Below are 25,632 nucleotides of genomic sequence, written 5' to 3' on the forward strand. Positions count from 1 at the left end.
CACTTAACTAAACTAACACTATACTGCACTAAACTACACTACACTACAATTAACTAAACTACACTGCACTAAATTACACGATACACTTTCACTTTAATACTTTACTCGCTCCTTCCGCCACAATACTCTCCACCTGGCTCCGGGTCCTGGCAGGGCTTTCCTCCTGTTCAGCTGCAGCGATCCTCTGGCTCTGGCTCCTGGCAGCGCGTTCCTCTTCTTCAGTTGCAGCATATCAAGGGACACCAGCCACCTGCCTATGATGTTATGCTTGACCCCCAGCACACGTGCTCCGATAGTGTACAGTGGCAGTGAATGTGTCCTGCTGTCGCAAATGCTCTGCAGGAACCTGGGGTACCACTACTAGCTGGGGGTGTTACATGGGGGGCTGTCACTGGCTATGGGTCCACAGACAGTTGCCTAATGCCTAAGTTCTATTTACAATTACTACATCAGTTATACTCTTAGGAAACATTTACAGTGTAGCCAAAGTGAAAAAAAATGTATAAAAATGACACACTAACCTTCGAAGAGTGAAGCGTCTTGATAGTCCAGAGGCTTCTCCCATCCTTCTTGATCTCACCGATCCAGTACTGGGACCCTTTGAACATATTCATCCCCTGATGACGCAAGATTGCGAAACCGGTCGGGAAGGCTACAGGCGGCACCATTTTATTTGAGGTCTTCTATTGACCATTTTATGCGCGCTACTTTTTCGGGGTTCCCAGTGCACGGGCCCCGTATGTGAGTTTCTTTTATCCTTGTTTTTAAATTGTTTTACTTGTTATGTAATAAAGACGGTTTACACTTAGATGTGCCGTACATCTCTTTCATGTCACTATCCTCCTGGACTCCTCTTTGGCGAGTCTCTGCGACCTCAGGATATCTAATATATTCCGGAGGAATCTGTGGTGTGCAACATCGCTAGTGAAACGACACCATTCGAAAGTTCTGCGGACCATCTATCAAACTCGTTTACAACCTTATAATGTGGGTTGTTGGAATCTGGTAAGCCTTGCTTCTTTACCTTTTTGTTCGAAGATCCTGTATACCAGAAAATGACGAAAGCTGTATTACTATAGACCTGCGCTGACTTTATATATTCATTGCTTGTGTGGACTTTTGGACATTGTCCTTCTCGGCTGCGGTCGCCTTCTGCCTTGGCGCTGACACTTGTTGTTTATTAGGTTCTATAAACTTGGTCACTCCCAGAGTGCACCTCAAAACCTTTGGAGACAGAGCTTTCTGTCATGCTGCCCCTACTCTTTGGAACTCCCCCTACCATACCCAGTAAAGACAGCCCCATCCCTGGAGTTATTCAAATCAAGACTGAAAAGCCACCTGTTTAGCCTGGCATTTCCAGACTTATAGAATTCTTCCTCTGTTCCACGACTTACTAATCAACCAATTATTGGTCTGAGCCATGCTTACACGTTATTTGTTGTTGCTGTTGTTATAAATATCCATAGTTTATACATACAGTGTTTGCACATCTAATACCAATATGTTGGGGGTTCTTTTTGATTACAAATAGAAAGCATTCATTTTCCTTTATTATATGTTTCTGTTAGCTGTAGTAAGTAAACCCAGCAAAAATTGTTGGGAATTATTTATGATTTAAATGTACAGGGATGAGAACAAATCTATTCTAATTACATTTCAACAGTAATTGTTTCCAAAGATAAATTAGTCCAACTTAAGTATTGCACCAGCCATACTGTACTCCATATGATATACAGTGGGATGAGCTAATTCTTATCAATGTAATAGATGCTGTCTTGTAACAGGAGGCGATCAGGGATTTCACGCTAAGTAGGGAATTGTGTCTCAAATAAAAGCATTCTTGTCCAACAAATTAACATTCCAAATACCTGAAGCTCACAATCATGTCTGCATCAGTGGTTGATGGGAAAACAAATAAAATGTGTTCATTTATTTATTTATTTTATGCATGAAAGCTGCTCATCATAAAATGCAAAACATCCATACCCTCCTTCTCTCTTTCTGATGGGGATGGTTAATGAGATGCAAATAATTTCAAGTTAATTCAGGGTTATGCAAATTTTGTATTCATATTTATGCAGCTTAAAAATGGACCAATAAAATCTCACCAAGGTGGAGTTAGTGCATTTCAAACTACATAGATTTATATACAGTAATATAGCATCAGTTGGAATAATTTGCATCTCATTGACCATGACCATTTAGAAGACTGGAAAGTTCTGGTTAATAAATAAGATAAATTATATTCAAATTACTTGTATGAAAATAAGGGTTGTCATATTAAACTCAAGGAAATATGGATAACATCGATTGAATCTATGTAAATAGTGCATATAATTAATGGAAGTGAATGCAAGTAAGAGAGTCTACTGCATTTGGTTGTGTAAACTTTACAACTGGGTACAGGAGCTTTATATGATGGTTTGGAGAAACTGCTGAACTATTGGCTCCATTGACTATACATATGGAATACTATAATACTCTACAGATTTGCATTTGAATTGCTTTGGATGTAGAGACTGTTGTCTTTTTTTCTTTTATGTTATGTTAGAATATTGGAAGAATACACTGAAAATATTTTATAAGAGTTTCAACCAGATCCATTTTGTAACACAGTCAGGGCCCTGACTCAATAAACTTATCTGCTGAATCTTCTCACAAGAGATCATTTTTCATTGTATTTGCAAAATTACTTGTCAGCACCTAACAATTACATTTAAAAAAAAAGATATTTTATTGAAAAGACGGTGAGCACATACAGTATCCTGTGAGAATACTCAGCAGAAAAGTGATTTTAATAGGTGCTTACATTTTAAAGGACAACTGAAGAGAGAAGGATGTGGAGGCTGCCATATATTGATTTTCTTTTAAACAATGCCAGTTGCCTGGCAGTCCCACTGATCTATTTGGCTGCAGTAGTGTCTGAATAACACTAGAAACAAGCATGCAGCTTATCATGTCAGATCTGATATTTATATCAAAAACACCTGATCGGCATGCTTGTTCAGGCTAAAAGTATTAGAGGCAGAGAATCAGCAGGATAGCCAGGCAACTGGTATTGTTAAAAGGAAATAAATATGGCAGCCTCCATACCCCTCTTACTTCAATTGTCCTTTAAGGTGATTATACACCTACCATTTTTTTTCCATAGAATATCCAGATAATTTGTACATTCAATTGAATTTGCTGGAAATTGATGCCCCAACATGACAGCCTAATCGATCATCAGATTGCTTTTTGGCCTAAATTAATTAATTGTACGGGATGAAAGACATCAATCAATCTGCGTGTCAGGAGCGCTGGCAGATCGACAGCCCATAGCATTGCATTACATCGAACAGTGCAACACTGCCGTTCTATAGTTGTTTCATAGATGTCATGCTGAAATGTATTAAAAGTCTATGTGCCGTGTGTGGAGGGATTCAACCAGATAGATCCCCCTCTGATCAGCATATTATATGAGAGGGATCTATCTTTTGGCTACATTGGCCAGTGTATGGCCAGCTTTATCGCTGCCTAGTCATAAACAGGTTATTATACATAAAGGTAAGCTGAATACATGAAGAGGCATGGGATCAAATTGATTGATTTGATAGTCTTTGAAAGGCTAGTTATGATTATGAGATCATGGCTCATTTCTTCTTCTTACAGGAAGCACTGTTCATGTCTAATAAATTACATGGCTGTGCTTCAAATAGATTTTGGGTCAGAACGTACTGTGTGTTTTAGTGGGTACAAACATAGATCCGTGGGTAGGATTTCAGTTTATTAATATGGGTATACTAAAATAGACTGTGAGCACTTTATCTAGCTTTTTCTAGACTTTGAGTGGTTGTCTATTGTTATGATACTATGACTCCACCTTCTCCGTAACTTACAGAAAACATTACATAATTATTATATGTGTTTATTGTCACTACTTACGATGGATTTTTTGGCCTAGAAGACGTGTGTTTTTGTTTTGATTTTGATTTTTAGTTTCTGTTTTGTAGTTCCTGTTATGAAATTAAATCAAAACCAGACCCAAAACATCTATTTTAAGTTTAGATGGAATGGGGAAGAGGTGTCACTCAGATACTACTTTCTACATTCTTGCTGGGGAAGTGTGAGCTTGTTTTCTGTTTGTTGCGGGGGGGAGGGGGTGACACCTGTGAGAGGAACAGAAAGTAAGTGACATTTTTCAGAAATATTGACAGCAATAAAAGCGCAGGTGAAATTCTGGCTCTTTACTAATGTAGAAAAGAAAGCTTCTTTATTGTTTTTATTGAGGTAGTGGCTGAATGGAGTAATGGTTAAGGGCTCTGCCTCTGACACAGGAGACCAGGGTTCAAATCTCGGCTCTGCCTGTTCAGTAAGCCTGCACCTATTCAGTAGGAGACCTTGGGCCAGTCTCACTAGCACTGCTACTGCCTATAGAGCGTGTCCTAGTGGCTGCAGCTCTGGCGCTTTGAGTCCGCCAGGAGAAAAGCGCGATATAAGTGTTCTGTGTTTGTTTGTTTGTTTGTTTGTATTGTTATCTGTTACCTTGTAGTGGAGTTGTTTCCTCACTTCCTGTTATTTGTGACAACTGTGAAAGTGACTGGAAGTGAATTTATTAACCTTCCTAGAAGTATCAAAATCGCAAATAAAGTTTTTGGGTCAAGCTAGAATTTAAATTATATTTAACCACTTTACCCCGGCGGTATGGTTTTCTCTGTCCCTTTTTCCACCCTGTTACCACCAAGGGACGGAGAAATCCATACCTGACGCCGCTCCCACCGATGTCCGCGCTCCCGCTCGCTCGTCTACACGCCCCCGCGCTCGTGCACGCCGCCGCCCGCTCGCTTGGAGATCAATGAATGGGTAAAACCTTTCTCGTTCGTTGATCTAAGCCCACCGCAATGATCAGCTGCTTCTACGAGAAGCAGCGCGACCATTGTGAAAAAAAAAGTTGCAGAGCCTCCTTGAATTTCGTGCAAGCATACTTCCTGTACGCTTGCAGGTCACATAAACAAAAACTCACTGTGGCCATCTTGGGGCCAAATAGTAAAACTACACCCTAAAGCATTTTCCATATACAAATTGTAACGATTGTGGAACTTTCTCCGTGATCAGCGCACAACGCGTGTGCTGATACGGCGGAAATCCTCCACAAGCGTATATTTGCAGGCACCCAGCAAAAGGTGCTACGCACCTGTAGAGGGAAATTCCTGTCGGCAGATGGCGCTGGGGAGTGCAGAGGAACCAATCCTCTGTACCTCCACAAATGCCAGACAGGAATTGTACGAAGCGCAGAACGCAATCGCAAGAGAGGCGATTGCGAATGAGAACGAGCAAAGGGACAGGTTGTATGTGTGTGCGCCAACCTAGTGGCCACCCCGCGACAGTGCACACACAACAGCAGATATGAAATAGGAACGCGATCGTGAGAGGTGCGACCGCCAGAAGTGACACAAGGCAGATCAGGACAGAATACGAGGTTAGCAAAGGCACAGCAAATAATACAATGAGAATAACAAGGAAAATAACAAACGCTAACTGAACGCGAACACCGCACTCATTCGCAACAGTGCATGCGTTCGTGCGCGGTCTCCACGTGATAAGCACAATAGAGACAAGCACGCCTAACTAACCAAAACAAGACATACATGTAACAGAGGACGCGAGCGCTTGCTTAATGGTTACCTCACCGAGCCTCCAGCAAGCGTTCGTAGCAGACAAGACAGACACACGAAAACAGGGACAAGCGAGAGATAGGATCCACGGCACTAGCGAAAGTGGCTAGCGCGATCCAGGTACAGAGTAGCAGAATAGAAGGATCCACAGCACTAGCGGAAAGTGGCTAGTGCGATCCCAGGAGACAGAACAGAAGGATCCACAGCGCTAGCGAAAAGTGACTAGCGCGATCCCAGGAGACAGAACAGAAGGATCCACAGCGCTAGCGAAAAGTGGCTAGCGCGATCCAAGGAGACAGAACAGAAGAGATAGCTGGTAGCAACCGCTGCACCAGCTATACTCCAAGAACAGAGATCAGAACCATTTCCTGTCGACCACCGCTGGGACAGGACAATAGCGACAGAACAAACAAACAGATAAACAATCCTAACTGCACTAAGGAAACCTGCCTAGTGCAGTTTTCCAGGAATTACTCTAAGCTGATCTTCAAACAAAGAGCATGGCTGACACTCTCCAGAGTGTTTCACAGGAAGACTCCTTATGAACAGCAAAGCATTGTGGGAAACACATAGTACTTACAGTACACGCCTCCAATGAATGTGGCCAGACAATTTGCATGACAACGTATGCAAATTCCTCAGCAAGCACAAGCTGCAAAACTGACAGAAGCTCTTCTTTCCAGAGTCCTGCAGCATGCAAACCCAAACAATGGCCAAAAAACTGCCTGCCTGCACAGGCAGCCGAGCAGATCATCACACAAATACATTAGTTAAACATTCAAAATTAACTCATTAACTCCCACACTCCCCAATTTTTTTTTTGTAATTAAAAAAAAAATACAATTAAAAAAAATACATAAATAGTTACCTTAGGGACTGAACTTTTTAAATTTTTATGTCAAGAGGGAATAACACTGTTACTTTATAAACTATGGGCTTGTAATTAGGGATAGACGCAAAACTGAAAAAAATGCACCTTTATTTCCAAATAAAATATTGGCGCCAAACATTGTGGTAGGGACATAATTTAAACGGTTTTATAACCAGGACAAATGGGCAAATACATTTCATGGGTTTTAATTACAATAGCATGCATTATTTAAAAACTATAAAGGCAGAAAACTGAAAAATAATACATTTTTTCCCACATTTTTTCCTATTTTGCCATTAAAACACATTTAGAATAAAATAATTCTTGGCATAATGTCCCACCTAAAGAAAGCCTAATTGGTGGTGAAAAAAACAAGATAGAAATAGTTCATTTCATTGTGATAAGTAATGATAAAGTTATAGACGAATTAATGGAAGGAGCGCTGAAAGGTGAAAATTGCTCTGGTGCTCAAGGGGTAAAACCCCTCAGTGGTGAAGTGGTTAATCATGGTGGCTTGCAGTATTAGAGTACCAGGTTTGTTCCTTGGCCAGAACACTATTTGCATGAGGCTTATATGTTCTCCCTTTACTTGTGATTGCATAGGTTTCATCCAGGCACTCCATTTTCCTCCTATATTCCTCAATATATAGCTAATGATTATAGTAGGGGATGTTACACCATGGTTATAATAAGAACTCTACATTGTGGATACTTTTAAGGGACAGGTAGTGACTGTGACACCCAGTAAATTATTCAGCGTATTCTGTAAAGTGCTGCAGAGGACATCAGTGTTATATAAATCAATAATAATCTAGAGGGTGGTAGTATATTACTATGCTTCAAATGCTGTGTAATAGCAAACGTTTTGCTCAGAGATGCTATATAGAGGCTAATTTAAAGATACTGTAAGTGCAAAGAAGCCTGGAGCAAATATGGTGCAGTTTCAACCAATCAGATTACACCTGTGAAAGAAGTCAAGGATTCTGTTTGGATGTTGTGAGCAATTTCTCAAATTGTTTTCTTGGCACTAATATTTATAAATCTGCCCCACTGTCTATAAAACCAGAAATACAGCTCTCAATATGTTTTAAATGTATTATTCCATACGTGCAATTTTTCATTTTCAGATCCTCGCTGAAATTATCCCTGAAACGATTAAGTGAAGAGAAAATGTCGGAGTCATTTAAATGGCAGGCATGGTCACTCCGAATGGATATATAGCTGGCTCTGCAGCAATAAATACTGTGAAATGGACATTTCTCAGACTGATATCAGATAAGTTCAATTGGCCTAAAATACAATGATAAAATCATCTTAATAAATCATTTTTACAATCTATCTGCCCCAAGCCATTTAACAAGTAGTTAGGTTTCATTGCCTGCCCTCTATTTCACAGCTCACTTTCTTGAAATGACTGCAGCCAATTAGGTGTGTGTTCCTGCCGTCCGGATCGGCAGTGTGCGATGGTCTCCGTGTTTCCATGCTTGATTGTCTAGGGCTTACCTGCATTAACTTCCTGTATTACTTTCTGCGGAAAATAAAGTATGGCAACAAAATTAACATTTTATAAATATATTTGTAAGATGGACATGCATGAGATCATCTCCATGGTGATAGTAAGTCGCCTTCAGACTTTAATAACTGGGCACGTGGTCAGGAAGAAAAAGTTCAATTAATTTTGTTCGCTCAAGACCAGTCTTATCAGCTGAACGACGGACTGTACACGCGCTTGATTTGACGTCCAGACGACCGAACAATGGTACGTCCAAACGACCCGACGTTTAAAAAAATCAGACATGTGTATGGGCCTAAAGGCTATGTCGATAATCGGGCTAGGGTCATACACGAGATATCAGATGGCTGAGGTACACAGGACTAGGCAAGAGAGTGGTCAGTAAAGCTAAGGTCAAAACTAAAGTCAGTCAGGCAGTCGCATACAATATTTGAGTAGTTGAAATACAATAACAATTATAACACAGAGTGACAAAGTTCCCAGCAGACCAGCGTACTGATTGCTATCACAGGCAATGTCCATGTGAAACAGCACTGCTTAAATATATTCATTCCCCCAATCAGTGGCCGGCCACACACACAGTGAACCAATCAGAAGCAAATGATCCCTGCCTATGCGTCAGCTGATCCAAGCTATCAGCTGACGCTATGATCGCCGGCGTCTCAGAGCATAAAACTGGCTCTGAGCCATGCGCGCCCGCCTATAGACACAGACAGGATGCACACGCTCAATCACGGCCGCAGGGCTGCTGGGGATGCTGCTGAAGGAACCAGAAGGGGAGGCTCGTGGCTGCACTCTGCCTTCCGAGCCGCCCGAACTGACGCTGGAACCGATGACAGGTGAGTTCTTTACAGAAGCACAGATACATGATACGTTCAAAACACTCTAGAATAACATCCAGCAATAAAAATACATACATTGTGGATGTGTGGTTTGAGACACCACCAATACAGGTGCATGTTCATGTGATAAATTACATCAAAATAAACCACTAGCAGGATGTCCCTGCCCTTGTGAGCTTCAATCAACAGTAGTCATTCTGCTGTTTACACGTGAACAGGGATATTTACAGGCTCAATTTTTTATTTTTGTTTCAATAAAACTGAACCTATACTGCATGGGACAGAGACTAGGTCTGGCATGGGCAAACTTGGCCCTCCAGCTGTTGAGGAACTACAAGTCCCACAATGCATTGCAGGAGTCTGACAGCCACAGTCATGACTCATAAAGGCAAATGCATTGTGGTATTTGTAGTTCCTTAACAGCTGAAGGGCCAAGTTTTCCCATGCTTGGACTAGGTTAATAACGTATTTTGTAGAATGGGGAGTATGCTAATTTTTGACATGTGAGGCTTTTGCTATTGTCTCTCGGGTGATTTTCCCTTACCTAGGCTTCAATAGTAAGAGCTGAATGGTAAAATATTGCATTTGAGATTTTAGACTTCTTTCTCAATTTACTAAGATTTCCACACATGTGGCAATAGTGTAGCCCAGAGACAGGCCAATAGTTAAAAAAGGGGGGAAAAGTTTCAATTATTTATATTAGTCGGGCCAGCAGCTGAGCTGCCGCTGGGGGCAGTGCTGGCGCCAGACTGGTGGCATGATAGAGTGAGTGAGCGGCCATTAGGGAAGATGGCTGCTCTGCTCTCAAGAGAGGGCGGTGCAGCACACGCAAGGTGTGCATGCCCCTCTCAGCTGTTAGAGAGCCCTGCAGCCCTTCTGGAGATTTCGCCTGTGTGTGGGGAAGCTGGTGAAAAGCCAGTTAGAACTGTTTTTTTCAGTCAGAGGCCGGGCAGCAGCATTGAGGAGGGACACAAAGGAGAAGGTCTGAGAAGCAGCAATTAAACTGATAGCGACTCAGGATCCAAAGGACAGCTGAGAGTCTTAGAAATAAACTAAGGAGGAAAATAGCTAAATGAAAACCTATAGCAGGTACAGAAAGAAGAGAGAGAGAAAATGGGGAATGTGAGAGATTTCAGAAATACAAGATACTGTAATGTTTCATAAGACAGTTCTTCTTTAGAAACTCTGAGGTATTACAATGAATACAATTTACATCTGAATCCTGAACTAGTAGCTATTGAGCATTTAGTCCTCTGTGTGTGTAAAGACACTCAAATGCTGTAATACTATCAGAGACATCTGTCCAAATAGAGTGTGAATTAACTGATAGACCTGTGAGTGTGGTCAAATGCTACAAATTCCTCTTGCATGTTAATAATTACCGTGTGGCAATCTTCTCCTTAGCTGTGTGTTTTGATGTTCTTCCACTGCAAGAGATAAGAGAACATTGTACGAGACACAAAGTTCTACCAGTTTGATAAAAAAATAAATAGGAACTCACCTGCAGGAAGTGCAGCCGTAATAAACCAGAAAACCCATAAGAAAAAAAGAAGTAAATTTTTGCACATTTGAATATCTGTTATGCAGTTCAGTGAAGAGAGTACAATTATACTTACCCAAAGTCGGGATCCTGAGGAAAATTGTTGCTTACCTAAGGAGAAACAGAGGCAAGGGATTATTCCTTTTACTATGCCTATTGGATTACAAAACTAAAAGAAGTATCCAACCGGTTTTACAGTTATGGATCCTTTTTGGAACATTAAACAGAGTTTCATAGAACGAACAGATTTAATTACCACAGTCTTTTGTGGTCCATTAACTACTTTGGGAAACTGAATGGTTTAGATTGGACTCAAGCAAGGGACTGAGAACTGTTAGTTTCAGTAACCATTCAGTGAGGACTCATTAACTACCTTAAGACCGTTCCACGCCCATGGGCGCGGTCACGGCGGCAGCCCCAGGACCGTTGGTGTCAAGTCCTGTCACTCACCGCAGCTCCCCCACCTCCTGTATAGCGCGGCTCCCCACCTGTGTCCCTTCCCTCCCCACCTCCGTAAGCCGATTGGAGGAAGCTTACGAGGCGGGGAGGGAAGGGACACAGGTGGGGAGCTGCGCTATACAGGTGGTGGGGGAGCAGTGGTGAGTGGCAGCCTGAGGTAAATAACAGGCTAGCATCGGTCTGCATGTCACTAGCCTGGCGCTTTTTATGATTAGGACAGCAGAGCCGGTGGCTGGAGGCACACTGAAAGGACAAAGAGGCAGGTGATTGTATACAGAATGTGCCTCTGTGTCCTAATATGATTTCACAAACCCACCTCGAGTTCTCTTTAATTGTATTTGTAAATTTGTCTTGTTAAAGTGCTTATGATTGATAAGTTTTTGAATTAACCTTTCTTTCCACAGTCCAAGTGAATTGTAGAATAGGAGAATATATCAAGGTATAGTGTTTAGATGGTTTGATACATGCATACTTCTTTTATGAATTATTTGGTAGATTTCCTGCACCTTTGTTATAGTCAAAATAACTTATTGCTTATGCTTTTAAAACAGTAGACAATGGCCTCAATTCACTAAGCTTATCTCCTGTCTTTAATAACGTTTCTAGAGTTGTTACCATGGTGATAAGGCATGTAGTATTCAGGAAACATTTTACCTCAGGCAAACCTAAAGTTAACTCTTCTGTCTTTAAGTTAAGGTTAGATCTCTAAAGTTAACTCTTCAATCCTTAAAATAACTCCAGAATTCTAAAGTTAAAGACATGCTGTTAATTAACTGCCTGTGAAAATAACTACAGAGGAGGTAACTTAACTACAAAGGAGGTAACTTAAGCAATGAAGAGATAAGAGAACTCTCTCACTGTGTGGTGGCAAGTTTTCTCTTGCCTTATTTTCTCCAGCATGATCTTAGTGAATTGAGGCCATTGTCTCCTTGAAAAAATACATTTTGTAACATTATTGCAAACAATTCTAGTTCTTTTAAATTACTTTAACTGAATAGTAACTGATAATTCTGGTTACATTTTTGGCATACTCGGCAGGATCTGAACCTTACTGGGGAAACCCCAATGGATTTCCAATCCATTGCCTTAACCACTCGGCCACGACTACACCATACCAAGGAACGCCCTTACTTTAGTCACTGTTTGTGGAACCCGCCACCTTTGAATGGCGGACACTTTTTCTTTTCTTTGGCTTTACTCCATTCTTTGATATTAGGAAGGTTAATTCCAGTTTGAAAAAATGACATTTGCTTAATTTTAGCTTGAGCCCATGCTAAATCAACTTATGGAACACTAAGTGTAAATGATGTATGTGGCCCTCAAACATTTTTGCGAAGATTATATCATCAAAGTATATTAACAGGTGTTCAAAGTTGTAGTTCCCCTAAACAATCTTCCACGAGCCTCTGGTATGGAGCAGGGGTATTAGATAGCCCAAAAAGCAATTGCTTGAACTCATACAAGCCCATTGGTGTAATAACTGCAGTTTTCTTTTGATCTTCAGCGGACATTCCCACCTGCCAATACTAGTCAGATTTAGAGTTGAATAAAATCTGGCACCCCCAATAGCAGTCAATGTTTTTTCTAGAGGATAGGCATCTCTGAAAGTGATGGCATTAAGCTTCCTGTGATTAACACAGAACCTGACCAAACCATCTTTTTTCTGTACGAGGACTATAGGGGTAGCCCAAGGGTTTTTGCTTTCCACAATTACTTTTGCCTGTAACATCTGTTTGATCATCTGTTTGACTTCTTGGTATATCTGATGTGTAATATATCTGTACCGCTCTCTTACTGGGGAATGTGATCTAGTGTCTATTTAATGGGTAATGACGTCTGTATGTTCAAAGTCTATGTCATGCAGGGAGAACACAGATAGATTATTTTCCAGCGTTTCCATGAGCTTCCCTTTTTGTTCTTCGGTAAATATTTTCTTATCGACTTGTAACTGATCGAAAATGTCCTTTCCAGTTACTTTAAGGGTCAGGGAGGGGCACCAACCACTTGAATAGATGACGCACCAAGGACAGCCCTGATTGGATATACCCTGGCCACCAGTCTTCCTTCTTTCAAAAGAACCGCTTCTTGCTGGAGATTGATAAACCAAACTGGCACTCTTCCGTGTCTTACTACCACCACAGATCTAGCTGCCATCACATCTTCAAGATTAAGGGCAGATTCCACCAATACAGTAAGCCCATTCAAAGGCAGATGGGTTACGACGTTTAATGCCACAATTGTTTCTGTTCTGGCATGGATAGTAGTCAAGATAACTTATTGCTTATACTTTTATAACAGCAGATCATGGCCTCGATTCATCAAGACTTATCGAATCAATTACCGACAGTTCGGTAAAATACCGAACTCGATAAGTTGATTTCAGGATTCATCAAAGTAATCTACAGCTTTTAGCGAGCATTCGGTAATCATTCGGTAATGATGCGAGAAAAAACGGAAGTGCAATTCAGGAAAATGAAAGTGGGCGTGGTTTAGCATTACATTTAGGATTAGTTATCTCCTTCACTGCTCTGCTGTTATTCCTGTCAGATCATTGCTGACAGAGAAGATGGAGCCATTTGAAGTGGTTATGTATCAGCTGAGAGTAATTCAAAGGCGCAGAAGGGCAAGAATAAGGTCTAGAACCATATCAATTTGCAAGATAATAGAGTTAATTGCTATAACAGGACATCTGCATTTTCTCTTGAATCATCTTGTAAGAGAACACTGGCAGTGCCAGGGTTAACTAAATTGTTAGATGCACTACATTTTTTCAGAAAAGGCTCCTATCAAGCCATAGTTGGCGAAATTGTGGGATTGTCCCAAGCCACTTCCAGAATCCTGGTCCAGGTGTTAAGCCCTATTCGGAATGTTCAAAGGACTGCCTTTTTACCCACAATTCCATGGGAATCTTATGGCCTTGTGTTAAATTACCACTGTTAAATGGAAATATCGAAAAGTTACCGAATGGTTACCGCATTGTTATCAATATTTTATCGACGTCACACCGAATGCGGAAAAACCTTTAATGAATACAACTAGAAATCAATAAACTTCGAATTCGGTAATTTAACGAACTGGAAAAAGTTATCGCAAACACAATGATGAATCGAGGCCCTTGTCTCCTTGAACAAATACATTTTGTAACATTATTGCAAACAAACAATTTTAGTTCTTTGAAATTCCTTTAACTGAATAGTGACCATTGACCAAGAATTCTGGTTACAATAGTTTGATAATGTACCAAAAAATGTTGTTTCAATTCACAGAGATCTGTTTGGTAAATTAGTAGTCTCACCAGCTACCAGAGTCTTCTCCTACAAGTGGGCTACATTACCGTTTCTGTGTGACAGCTTACTATTATAAAAGGTTTCCTGCCTTCATTTAGATGTGCATGTATGCCACTAGAGGGCCCTTTTCTGTGTACCAGTATAGTGGTCTGAACGTCTAATGGGATACAGAAAAGCTAATTTGATTATCTCATTCTCCTGCTCTTGTTTTTTTCTTTCTTCTCGATGTCCCGCCCGACAGTGCATCAGATCAAATTGGGTGAGTAGCAGGACCAGGTGGCTCTTCCTATTGGCTGTCTGCTTAAGTCTGTCAATTTTACCGCATGCTGATTGCTAGTTAGAGTAGATCGAGGCTGTTGTTAAATATCCAACATTTTTACTTGTTTTACCAAACATGCTGATCTTTGTGAATTGCCATTTATTGAGGTATTTACTACACAAGTCAGTAATTTATTTCACTAGTTGGTAATTTTAGTTTTAAATGTGGGGTCCTCTTTAAAGTGGACCTAAACTCTTACAAAGGACAGGAGGAAAGCTTATAAAAATGCACCCTGTATGTATTTAGAGAGTTTAGCCTGTCTAATTCCCCCTCATCTGTGACTAAGCACAAGTTGTAATTTGATCCCTCAGCTGTGTCAGCTGACTGCCACTGCAGAGAGTTAATTGGTAAGCATAGGATGTTAACAACATGTCTGCTTCCATGAAAGGAGGAAGTAGAAAGGCTGCAGATTTATGGCAGGATTTGTATCAGCTGTAACAAAGAAATGTTTTTATTTAAAAGTTATTATACTGTTGCGCATCCTTTAGAGCAGAGAGGAAGTTTTGAGTTCAGGTCCGCTTTAAGTCTGTCAAGTGCAGAAGTTCATTGAAATTAAAATAACACCTTAGCTGGTAACATGCTCAGCAAATAGAGACGTATTGGAGCAACAGTTCATGAAGATGTAATCAGTGCTTATCCCATTTTAAATGTGATTTTTCAGTGACTTAGTATACAAGTAAATAAAATAGCTGTGCTCTCTTCCCTTTCAACTAAATTAAACCTTAATGTGTCTTATTAAAAGTGGAAGGTAGGGCGCTGGTTGGAAAACTGCTTTTCTCCCTGATGTGCAAACAGGAGATAAGGATTGCCAACCTCTAGCATCCTCTGATAAATCTAGATCCCAGAGCAGAAGTAAATTGAAAGTGAATGTTTATGTGAGGCATGATTTAACCCAAGAATCAATGTTAACGCCTCAGTAAGCACTTCCATGTAATTGCCTGATTTGTTCCCCTTTCTATAAGCTGATCCTCTGGTGTAAATCAGCTTGCGGTTTTATATTTTACATTGGTATAGGACTATCATGGAGCCTAATGCATTATCAGATTTGTACAGGCTCTGCAGTGTCACCCAGGATCTGTCTGAAGAAACAGGTTTTCTCAGCTCAGCACTCCTTGTTTGTTTCTGAGACATCTTGTTTGCTGTTACAGCAATACACATGCAGCTGCTATACTAAACATTTGTTTTCCAGAAATTCTACAGTGGTTATTACTATTTTGAAATATACGTGTGTACGTACAGTACGTAAAAGCTGTTGCATAAACAATGATTATCATTCATGGGATCATCGCTAATGATGGGAGAATATGAAAAATGTTTTGTGGGGGTGACAGGAGATGTGTTTAGGGGGTATCACTAGAGATGTTGTGGAGAGGTGCCTGGAGGTGAGGTGTGGGCATGAGTAGAGGTATTGTGCAGGCATTAAGAGATGTGTTTAGGGGGCGTCACTAGATGTATTGAAGAGACGTGACTGGATGTGTGGTGAGGAAACAAGTAGAGGTATTGTAGGGATGTGACTGGAGGGGTGGTGAGGGCATGAGTAGGGGTGTTGTAGGGACGTGACTGGAGGTGGGTTGTGAGCATGTGTAGAGGTATTCTGCAGGCATTAGGAGATGTGTTGAGGGGGTGTCACTAGATGTATTGTGGGGATGTGACTTGAGGGGTGGTAAGGGCATGAGTAGACGTGTTGTGGGGACTTGACTAAAGGTGGGGGATGGGCATGAGTAGAGGTGTTGTGGGGATGTGAGTTTAGGTGTTGAGGGGCATGACTCAGAATGTTGGGTAATTTTAAAAACCATTTTATCAGTTTAATAGGCAAAAACAGCTGTCTACAAACTGAATTATCCAAGTCCATGAAATTAGAAAAGCTATCAGAAACTGGTAAGAAGCTATCTAGCAAAGGTGGTTTTGGCACTCAGCACTCACCGCCGATCACCAAAACCAGGGGCCCCATAGCAGCAATGTACGGGGTACAGGTAATTGGGGGTTCCGGACCCTAAATTACATCTCTGTCACAGGGCAAATAGTATTTAACGCCCCCAGGCAGTTTTACGGCAGCAGGGAGAGCTGTCATTCGTCTCTCATGGCGCCCATCTAATTGGTGGCTCACCAATATATACACATACATTTTTGTGTGAAATAAATATAATTACATAATTTACTATAACTAAGGCATAGTCTCCAAACACATCGAAAGTGATTTTCCAATGCAAGATTAAACTTGACCTTTACATTTCAGTCTTCAGCTATCTTTGATTTTCTAGACATGGCTGAAGACTGAATATAGATTGTAACCAGCACAAGAATACACAGGATAGTGAATGGCACATCCACATTTTCTTTTACACATATTCTAACAGTTTGTTTACATCACAAAATGGTTGTCTGTTGAGTACACAGGTATGCTGAAAAAAAGGTTTAATAGTTTTGCCGTATTTAATGAAATTACTGCTATACATATATCTGTCCTCAAGGGAACTGTTCTATTTTCTTTATAGTTTAGGTTTCCTTTGAAAAGTTTTGGGCAGTTATAAGTGTAAGAATGTTTGTGCACATACCGTATATTTCAAATTCAATAATGAGAAAGTTTATAAAATCTATATAATTTCTGCAAAATTCTGACAAAAGTAGATTCTATTTTTGTTTCATTATTATATTTTCTTTTTCCATCTGCCATAGAACAAATTTCACAGTTCTGTAGCACCTATCTACCACTCCTGCTTACAAATCTTCATGCACAAACCTGTCAGGATCCACTTAAGGGACTAAAGAAGAAATCTATGTTCTACTGTATTGTTCATTAAAAACTCGGGGTTGATTCATTAAGCTGCTCAGCTTAATAAGAGGAACATGAGTTATGCGCACGCGACGAGTGGTAGTGCAGCATAGTGTGCGCTGCTAACTTACTCGCTCTCCTTCTAAGTAACGACCGCTCCACTGAACCCGCCCAGAGCCCCGGCCGGTCCAGTGATTTTAATTGACGTGATCCCTGCACTTTGATTGGCTCAATAGTCTGCCTGTCAAGTGACAGGCAGCCTATTGGGCCAATCAAAGTGCGGGGATCACGTCCATTAAAGCCAATGGACCCGCCGGGGCTCAGAGCGGATTCAGTGGAGCGGCTGTGACTTCGAATCAGTACGAGTAAGTTAGCAATGCAAGCTAAGTTGCACTATGGTGCATAAAGTGCGCATAACTCGCGCTCCTCTGATTAAGGGAACCTGGGATGGGGGATTATCAATAAAATATAAATACCTCAGGCTTCCTCCAGCCCCCTCTTTTCTGATCGCTCCCACGTTGTTTTCTTCTCCCTCTCCATTCACCTGCAATTGGCTCCAGTACGTCCTCAGGTCCGGGGCCATGTTCACATCGCCTAGAGCATTCTGTGCCTGTGCAGTGCTACTACATAGGCGCAGAATGCTCACGGCAACAGAAGTAAGACGGGAGTGTGCCTGGCCGGCTGTGCATGGGCCGACTGGCCCGACTGATGGATTTTCCGGGGCTAGTTATGTGCATCTCAGGGACACTTTAATGAATCAACCCCTAAGAGCTTTGGCAATGTGAATGCAAGTTTCCTGAGTGTGTTTAAGTTATCTCCCACACGCTATAATTATTAAGCATTTAAACTTGAGTAAGTATGACAGCAACATTAGATTGTAGAGTGTGGATAAAAGACTGACACGGCTGATTCGGTGTTCAAGAAAGCAGTGGGGTTTCCAAAGTGCTTCCAAAGAGTCCCAGGTTGAGGGCTCACCTCAGTGAGAATGGCAGTGGTAATTACACATCCAATCACACAGAATAAATCAACTGTGAAAACCTAATTGAAATATTGAAAACATGACCTTTTGGGGGATAGCTGAGGCCTAGAGATGAGAAACATTGCTCTAGAAAATATTGCAGCCCCAGGTGACTCTTTTCTAGTGATGATTTACTTTTCATGCACTGATAGTCACATGAAAAGTGCATTAACATAGAATAGAACTAGCAATAGTATTGTGGCTATGCATCTAATTGCATCGTACATACAGTGGAGGAAATAATTATTTGACCCCTCACTGATTTTGTAAGTTTGTCCAATGACAAAGAAATGAAAAGTCTCAGAACAGTATCACTTCAATGGTAGGTTTATTGTAACACTGGCAGATAGCACATCAAAAGGAAAATCGAAAAAATAACCTTAAATAAAATATAGCAACTGATTTGCATTTCATTGAGTGAAATACGTTTTTGAACCCCAACCAACCATTAAGAGTTCTGGCTCCCACAGAGTGGTTAGACACTTCTACTCAATTAGTCACCCTCATTAAGGACACCTGTCTTAACTAGTCACCTGTATAAAAGACACCTGTCCACAGAATCAATCAATCAAGCAGACTCCAAACTCTCCAACATGGGAAAGACCAAAGAGCTGTCCAAGGATGTCAGAGACAAAATTGAAGACCTGCACAAGGCTGGAATGGGCTACAAAACCATTAGCAAGAAGCTGGAAGAGAAGGTGACAACTGTTGGTGTGACTGTTCGAAAATGGAAGGAGCACAAAATGACCATCAATCGACCTCGCTCTGGGGCTCCACGCAAGATCTCACCTCGTGGGGTGTCAATGGTTCTGAGAAAGGTGAAAAGCATCCTAGAACTACACGGGAGGAGTTAGTGAATGACCTCAAATTAGCAGGGACCACAGTCACCAAGAAAACCATTGGAAACACAATACACCACAATGGATTAAAATCCTGCAGGGCTCGCAAGGTCCCCCTGCTCAAGAAGGCACATGTGCAGGCCCGTCTGAAGTTTGCCAATGAACACCTGAATGATTCTGTGAGTGACTGGGAGAAGGTGCTGTGGTCTGATGAGACCAAAATAGAGCTCTTTGGCATTAACTCAATTCGCTGTGTTTGGAGGAAGAAAAATGCTGCCTATGACCCCCAAAACACCGTCCCCACCGTCAAGCATGGGGGTGGAAACATTTTGCTTTAGGGGTGTTTTTCTGCTAAGGGCACAGGACAACTTAATCACATTAACGGGAAAATGGACGGAGCCATGTATCGTGAAATCCTGAACGACAACCTCCTTTCCTCTGCCAGGAAACTGAAAATGGGTCGTGGATGTGTGTTCCAGCACGACAATGACCCAAAACATACAGCAAAGGCAACAAAGGAGTGGCTCAAGAAGAAGCACATTAAGGTCATGGAGTGGCCTAGTCAGTCTCCGGACCTTAATCCAATAGAAAACCTATGGAGGGAGCTCAAGCTCAGAGTTGCACAGAGACAACCTCGAAACCTTATGGATTTAGAGATGATCTGCAAAGAGGAGTGGACCAACATTCCTCCTAAAATGTGTGCAAACTTGGTCATCAATTACAAGAAACGTTTGACCTCTGTGCTTGCAAACAAGGGTTTTTCCACTAAGTATTAAGTCTTATTGTTAGAGGGTTCAAAAACTTATTTCACTCAATGAAATGCAAATCAGTTGCTATCTTTTATTTAAGGTGTTATTTTTTCGATTTTCCTTTTGATGTGCTATCTGCCACTGTCAAAATAAACCTACCATTGAAATTATACTGTTCAGAGACTTTTCATTTCTTTGTCATTGGACAAACTTACAAAATCAGTGAGGGGTCAAATAATTATTTCCTCCACTGTACACTATTATAATGTGGCCATTATGTCAGAAACCTTACATAAAAGTCCAAGATGAAATGTAGTTACAGTATGTTTAAAAACACAATGGCCTCAATTCTGGTAGCAATGTGAGTTAAATATTTTTTAGTAGGTAAAATACCTCATGAGGTATATTCCTCTTTTTTTAGCAATTCTGAAAGATTTTTCTCCATTTCCGAACATGAGGTAAATCATGAGGTAAATGCATAAAGGGAGGTAAAACATGAGGTATTTCAGCGGTAAGCATGCAGTAAATAAATAGTAGTCTTTAATTGTCTTCCATAAGTTAGGATAGTCTTTGGAAGATGTTTTTTTTTTGAGGGGGAGAAGGTGTATTTGATCACCTAGCAACCTATGAAAAGTATATTTATAGTTATCTCTTATTAAAAAAAAATCCAGTAAATATTTGGAGTTTTATTTCTACTATTCTTTTCTATTACACAGCCTGAATAGGAACGACACTAAAACAGCAATAGGTACTCTGCTAAAAACTGCAAAATGCACACAAAGGTACAGGTAGGTCTTAAACTGATTGGTAAATGATGTGCTAACATGCGCCCTAATTTCTATGAGAATAGTTTTTTTCCGCAAATTACCTCATGAATTACCTCATAATTTACCTCATGAGGTAAAACATGACTAAAACCTACCAGAATTGCTAAATGTCATTACCTAATGAGGTAAATTACCTCACATGAGGTAATTTGTTTGATAACCCTACCACAATTGAGGCCAATGTAACCAGATTATCCATTTATTAAAAAGTACTTCCATTAAAAATTACAGAGCCTGTATCAATGATGATGGATCGGGTAGGGGCCTCTAAAGCTTAAATACTTACCTGATCTGACGTCATTGTGTCACAGGTGACACCCCGGCCCTCACTTCGGGAACACAGTCATGGACATGTTTCCAAAGACTGCCGAAGCTCCTTGCCCAAATAACGAGAAAAATAGTGTAATTTGTTGGGAAGCAAAACATTTAGTAATAAGTAAGGGAGTACTGGTAGTTTAAACAAAGGGAAATCAGCTAAAACAGGGTGAGACATTTTTTGGCTTCACCTTGTGCCCAAATTTCCCTACGCCGTTTTTCCATGTATGCCCCTCAGTTACCTTTTGTCTTCTGTCTGCTTGGCCACCTTAGAAGCTCAGTTATCTGTTGGGTAGATCCCAGTATTTGGACTGCATGCATCATTTAGTTTTTAGGGTCTGGGCATTGTGGTTGTATTAGTTTGCGACTTGTGAGGGATAAAAGAAAATAGATATAAGTAATGTAAAGTCCACCATACTAATTGTGGGCAGGCACGATGATGATCTTTAGAGAGGTCTAGATGTAGGTCTATCATACAGTACACTTAAGGGATACCCGAAGTGACATGTGACATGATGAGATAGCCATGTGTATATACAGTGCCAGACACACAAATCACTATGCTGTGTTCCTTTTTTCCTTTCTCTGTCTGAAAGAGTTAAATATCAGGTATATAAGTGGCTGACTCAGTCCTAACTCAGACAGGAAGTGACTACAGTGTGACCCTCATTGGTAAGAAATTCCCCTTTTTATCTCTTTCTTGCTCTCAGAAGCCATTTTCTGCTAGGAAAGTGTTTTATAGTTGGAATTTCTTATCAGCGAGGGTCACACTGTAGTCACTTCCTGTCAGAGTCAGGACTGAGTCAGCCACTTACATACCTGATATTTAACTCTTTCAGACAGAGAAAGAAGAAAAAGGAACACAGCATAGCTATTTGTGTGCTAGGCACTGTCACTTCCGGTATCCTTTAAAGATAGTTTCAGCAATATCACCAGCATCACAGATATCTTTGACACCTGAACATTAATTAAAAGCTTTATAGATTAGCTCTGAAACTTCACCTTTTTGGATTACCATTAATTTCTTTGGAAAAATTCCAATCATGCAACTTATTTCAATTGCTTTCTTGTTGGCAATCACCTCAGGCAGGATAGTTAGAGAGAATAACAGGCTATTCCTTATAGCTGTAATAAACAGAAAATTCTTTGTCAATGAACATAGCAAAATGTATGGTGTCTGTTGTTCAGAAGGCCTGAAAAGCAAAAGATCTGGAGACTCCTCAAAGGGAACCTAAATTGAGAGGGATATGGATGTTTCCTTTTAAACAATACCAGTTGCCTGGCAGTCCTGCTGACCTCTATGGCTGCAGTGGTGGCTGAATCACACACCTGAAACAAGCATGCAGCGAATCCAGTCTGACTTCAGTCAGAGCACCTGATCTGCATGCTTGCTCAGGGGCAATGGCTAAAAGTATTAGGGCCTGTTTCCACTACACGCAGATTCTGCATGCAGAAAACTGACTCCAATGAATGCCTATGGGAAATCTGCATCAGAAAAATCGCGTTCAGTGGAAACAGGCCCATAGGCATTTTTTGGAGTCAGTTTTCTGCATGCAGAATCTGCGTGTAGTGGAAACAAGCCCTTAGAGACACAGGTTCAGCAGGAAAGTCAGGCAACTGGTATTATTTTAAAAGGAAAAATCCATATCCTTCTCAGTTTAGGTTCGCTTTAGGAGTGTTTAGCCTACTCTATTAGAGGTGTATTATCTTCATGGGCTTCATGTTAAGGAGCTTCCATGGAAACCATTCTTGTCTTTGGCAGAATTTGGGAAGACAGTGATTTCCACATTTCCACAATGTAACATTTATATGTTTTATACTTTCCATTATTGAATAAAGTTTTCCTTGTTGTGCTTAGTTATTGCCCTCCTGTATGCCAGGGAGATTAATTAATATTAAGGGGGTAAAGATAGTGGGCTGCAGGAAGGGGAGTGAATAATTGTTGCACTTGGCCTGGATGAGTTATTGTCTGCACTTAAGGGCCAGGAGGGATTAATGGCTGCAACACTGTATGCAGTGCAATAATTGACCCCTCCTGGGCCCCAAGTGCAGCCATTAACTTTGCTGGATAGACTTATACTTGAGTCAATAAAAACTTCCAGCTTAAGAGGGTCAAATATTGAAGTCAACTTATACACGGGGTCGACTTATATTGGAGGATATACAGTATATTCTATACTATATATATATACTTATTTATTTTTTAGCCTTTTTTTGCTCAGTCTATCTCAGCTGGCAATAGAGGTAGCTGCATTCGATCACTGGAAGGAATGATTTGGCATGATTTGGCATGTGTGCACGTGGACTCTGAAAATAAATTTGTGATTCTGTTGTTCCTCCAGATGTATGTTAATACTTTCTGGCTACATCAATGACAAACTCGCTGCAAAACACCTTATTCTCATACTCCACAACTTTGAACAGTGGTGTTAATGAAGCACTGGAAGCAAGAGCAATGTGATCCTCCTTCAATGTCCATTCAGCAGCCTCTTATCAGTTTGCATGTTATAGTTTGTTGAATAATAGCGTCAGTCATGTATTTAGTTCTCTTTTGCACAGTTTCTTATTGTGCATGTTAATTTAAAAAAGATTGTGTTAATTGCCTTCCAGTCAGCAATGCAATCTAAAACCTCTTGACAAAACTTTATATTCCATTTCTTTGGAGACTTCCAAACAAGCAATTGCTTTAATTAACTTGTTGTCATTGGAAATAGCTAATTATTAACCCCAGGGTGTAGCAATAGCTCAGTCGGTGTAAGTGTGAAAGTCAATAGTGCATAAAAGGCAATTTTGAATACGTTTATGCAGAGGATTTTTTCCGTTCTCTGGCTCCATCTGTCAAAGTGTCCTGCGATATTGCCCATAGGAGGGAAAGCATTAAAAAATGGGATGTATTTTTCTGCCGTGAGATCCGATAACATAAAGAATAATATATTTTATGATTAGTGGGTATGAATTAATTTTTGGAAAGCAGATGACATCTGGAGACAGCTGCTCAACATCTACAAGATAAGTATTCTAAGAAACAAGCTGGCTATAAGCGGAAAATAGAGATGGAAAATGGGAAATAACCATATTTTTCTCTGAGCTGTAATGAGTCCTTGCACAGGAAAAGCATTTTAAAGACAAATATATGATTTATTAGATTTGTTTACCTGGAATGTATTCTGAATATGACAAATATTTAAAGTGGAATGAAACTGAGCATTTCCTCTTTGTTCTAAAATATTATTTACAGCATAATATCTACTACCACAAAAAAATTTGTAGCTGAACGACATTCAAACAGTTAAACACAGGACTTTGGTGTGCAGTGGAAAGCTCTTTGCTGCTTCTGGCCGCATCCGAAGAAGTGATAACAGTATCTTTTGTTTTACATTCCTCTTTTGCTACAGTTAGTATCCAGCCAGCAGAGTGCTGAAATTGGTCTGCACTAATCAGAGAAGCAAAGAGAGCTGAGAAGTGATCAATAGATAGATTTTACAGCAGCTATGCAATAGAATGCAATAGCAGCTTTCAGAGCAGATACACTGTACTGTGGCAACTTGTCATTTGTAAACAGACTATATTACTTGTGCACAAAAGCAAATATGGTAACTATATGGGTAATAAAAAGTGGAAAAAACACATTTTATTGAATGTCAGGTCAGAGTTTTATCCCACTTCAAATGAGCACTATAGTAAAATATAAAATAAAAAAACATTGATTTATTTGTATTAGACTTGCTGAGAGCTTTTGTCCTACATAAAATGTGAAAATGTAGCAAAACCTGTATTTGTTTACAGTGATCTGATGTCAGTTCTATAAAGAAAGGTAAGGTCCAGGAAGGATGGTTTTCTTTCTGATCTCCTTTATTTTTAAATTTTTCAAAGTTCTGAATAATCTTATTCATGCTTGTGCACTCTATGAGCAGATTTCATGATAGCTTCATAAAGTAGCAATACATAAAAGGCTACCTTTTTCTCTGACGTATGATCAAGGACCTCCAAAGTGTATGTGTCATAAGCAGGGCCGGATTTGTACTTACCAGTGCCCTAGGCCTGCTGTCACCAAGCGCCCCCCCCCCCCCGCCACGGCCACCACCACCACCACCACCAAAAGACATTCTGTCCAACTATCTGACTAGCGATCATTGGTTTGAATGGGCTCATTTCAGTTGTGCTGCTGTGCCCCTCATTGAACAAAGAATCAGTGGATGCTCTGTCCTCTCACGATGGAAATTTGCGCTCCTGCTCGAATGTGCACAGCAGCCGATAGTGTTCTGGGAATGCATACTTGAGAAATTACGCTGATGTATGATCGGTACTCGTCAAGAATGCATAACACTGTACCGGCCTTGGTTGCTGTGCACATCTGGGCAGGAGCAGGAAATTACAGGGAGAGCAAGTGGCCAGAGCATGCGCTGCTTCTTTGTCCTCTGTGCGGCTGACTGCAGTTGGAGCCACAAACAGGTGGCAGGGCAGTGCAATGGAGAAAAGCCCAAACAAAACAGAGAACAGGTAAGTAGCAAACATCCTGTCAAGACCCACTTTGGATGTTTGGTTGTAATTAGTGTGGACCTGAACTCAGAACTTCCTCTCTGCTCTAAAAGATACTCAACAACATAACCTTTAAAGAAAAAACAT

At 40.7% G+C, this 25,632-nt stretch overlaps 1 long non-coding RNA gene across 4 annotated transcripts in view; it reads left to right on the plus strand.

The window, feature by feature from the left end:
* LOC137557470 (uncharacterized) overlaps positions 1–25,632 on the plus strand; it is a 135,028-nt gene that overhangs the window by 24,867 nt on the left and 84,529 nt on the right. Inside the window, exon 3 of one of the 4 annotated variants that reach the window (XR_011029577.1) lies at positions 20,581–20,652. The exons of the other annotated variants lie outside the window; for them this stretch is intronic. This is a non-coding gene — a long non-coding RNA (uncharacterized lncRNA). The remainder of the gene's footprint in view (positions 1–20,580; positions 20,653–25,632) is intronic. 4 annotated transcript variants of the gene reach the window in all.

Source organism: Hyperolius riggenbachi, chromosome 1, assembly GCF_040937935.1.
Source record: "Hyperolius riggenbachi isolate aHypRig1 chromosome 1, aHypRig1.pri, whole genome shotgun sequence".
Lineage (NCBI taxonomy): Eukaryota > Metazoa > Chordata > Amphibia > Anura > Hyperoliidae > Hyperolius > Hyperolius riggenbachi.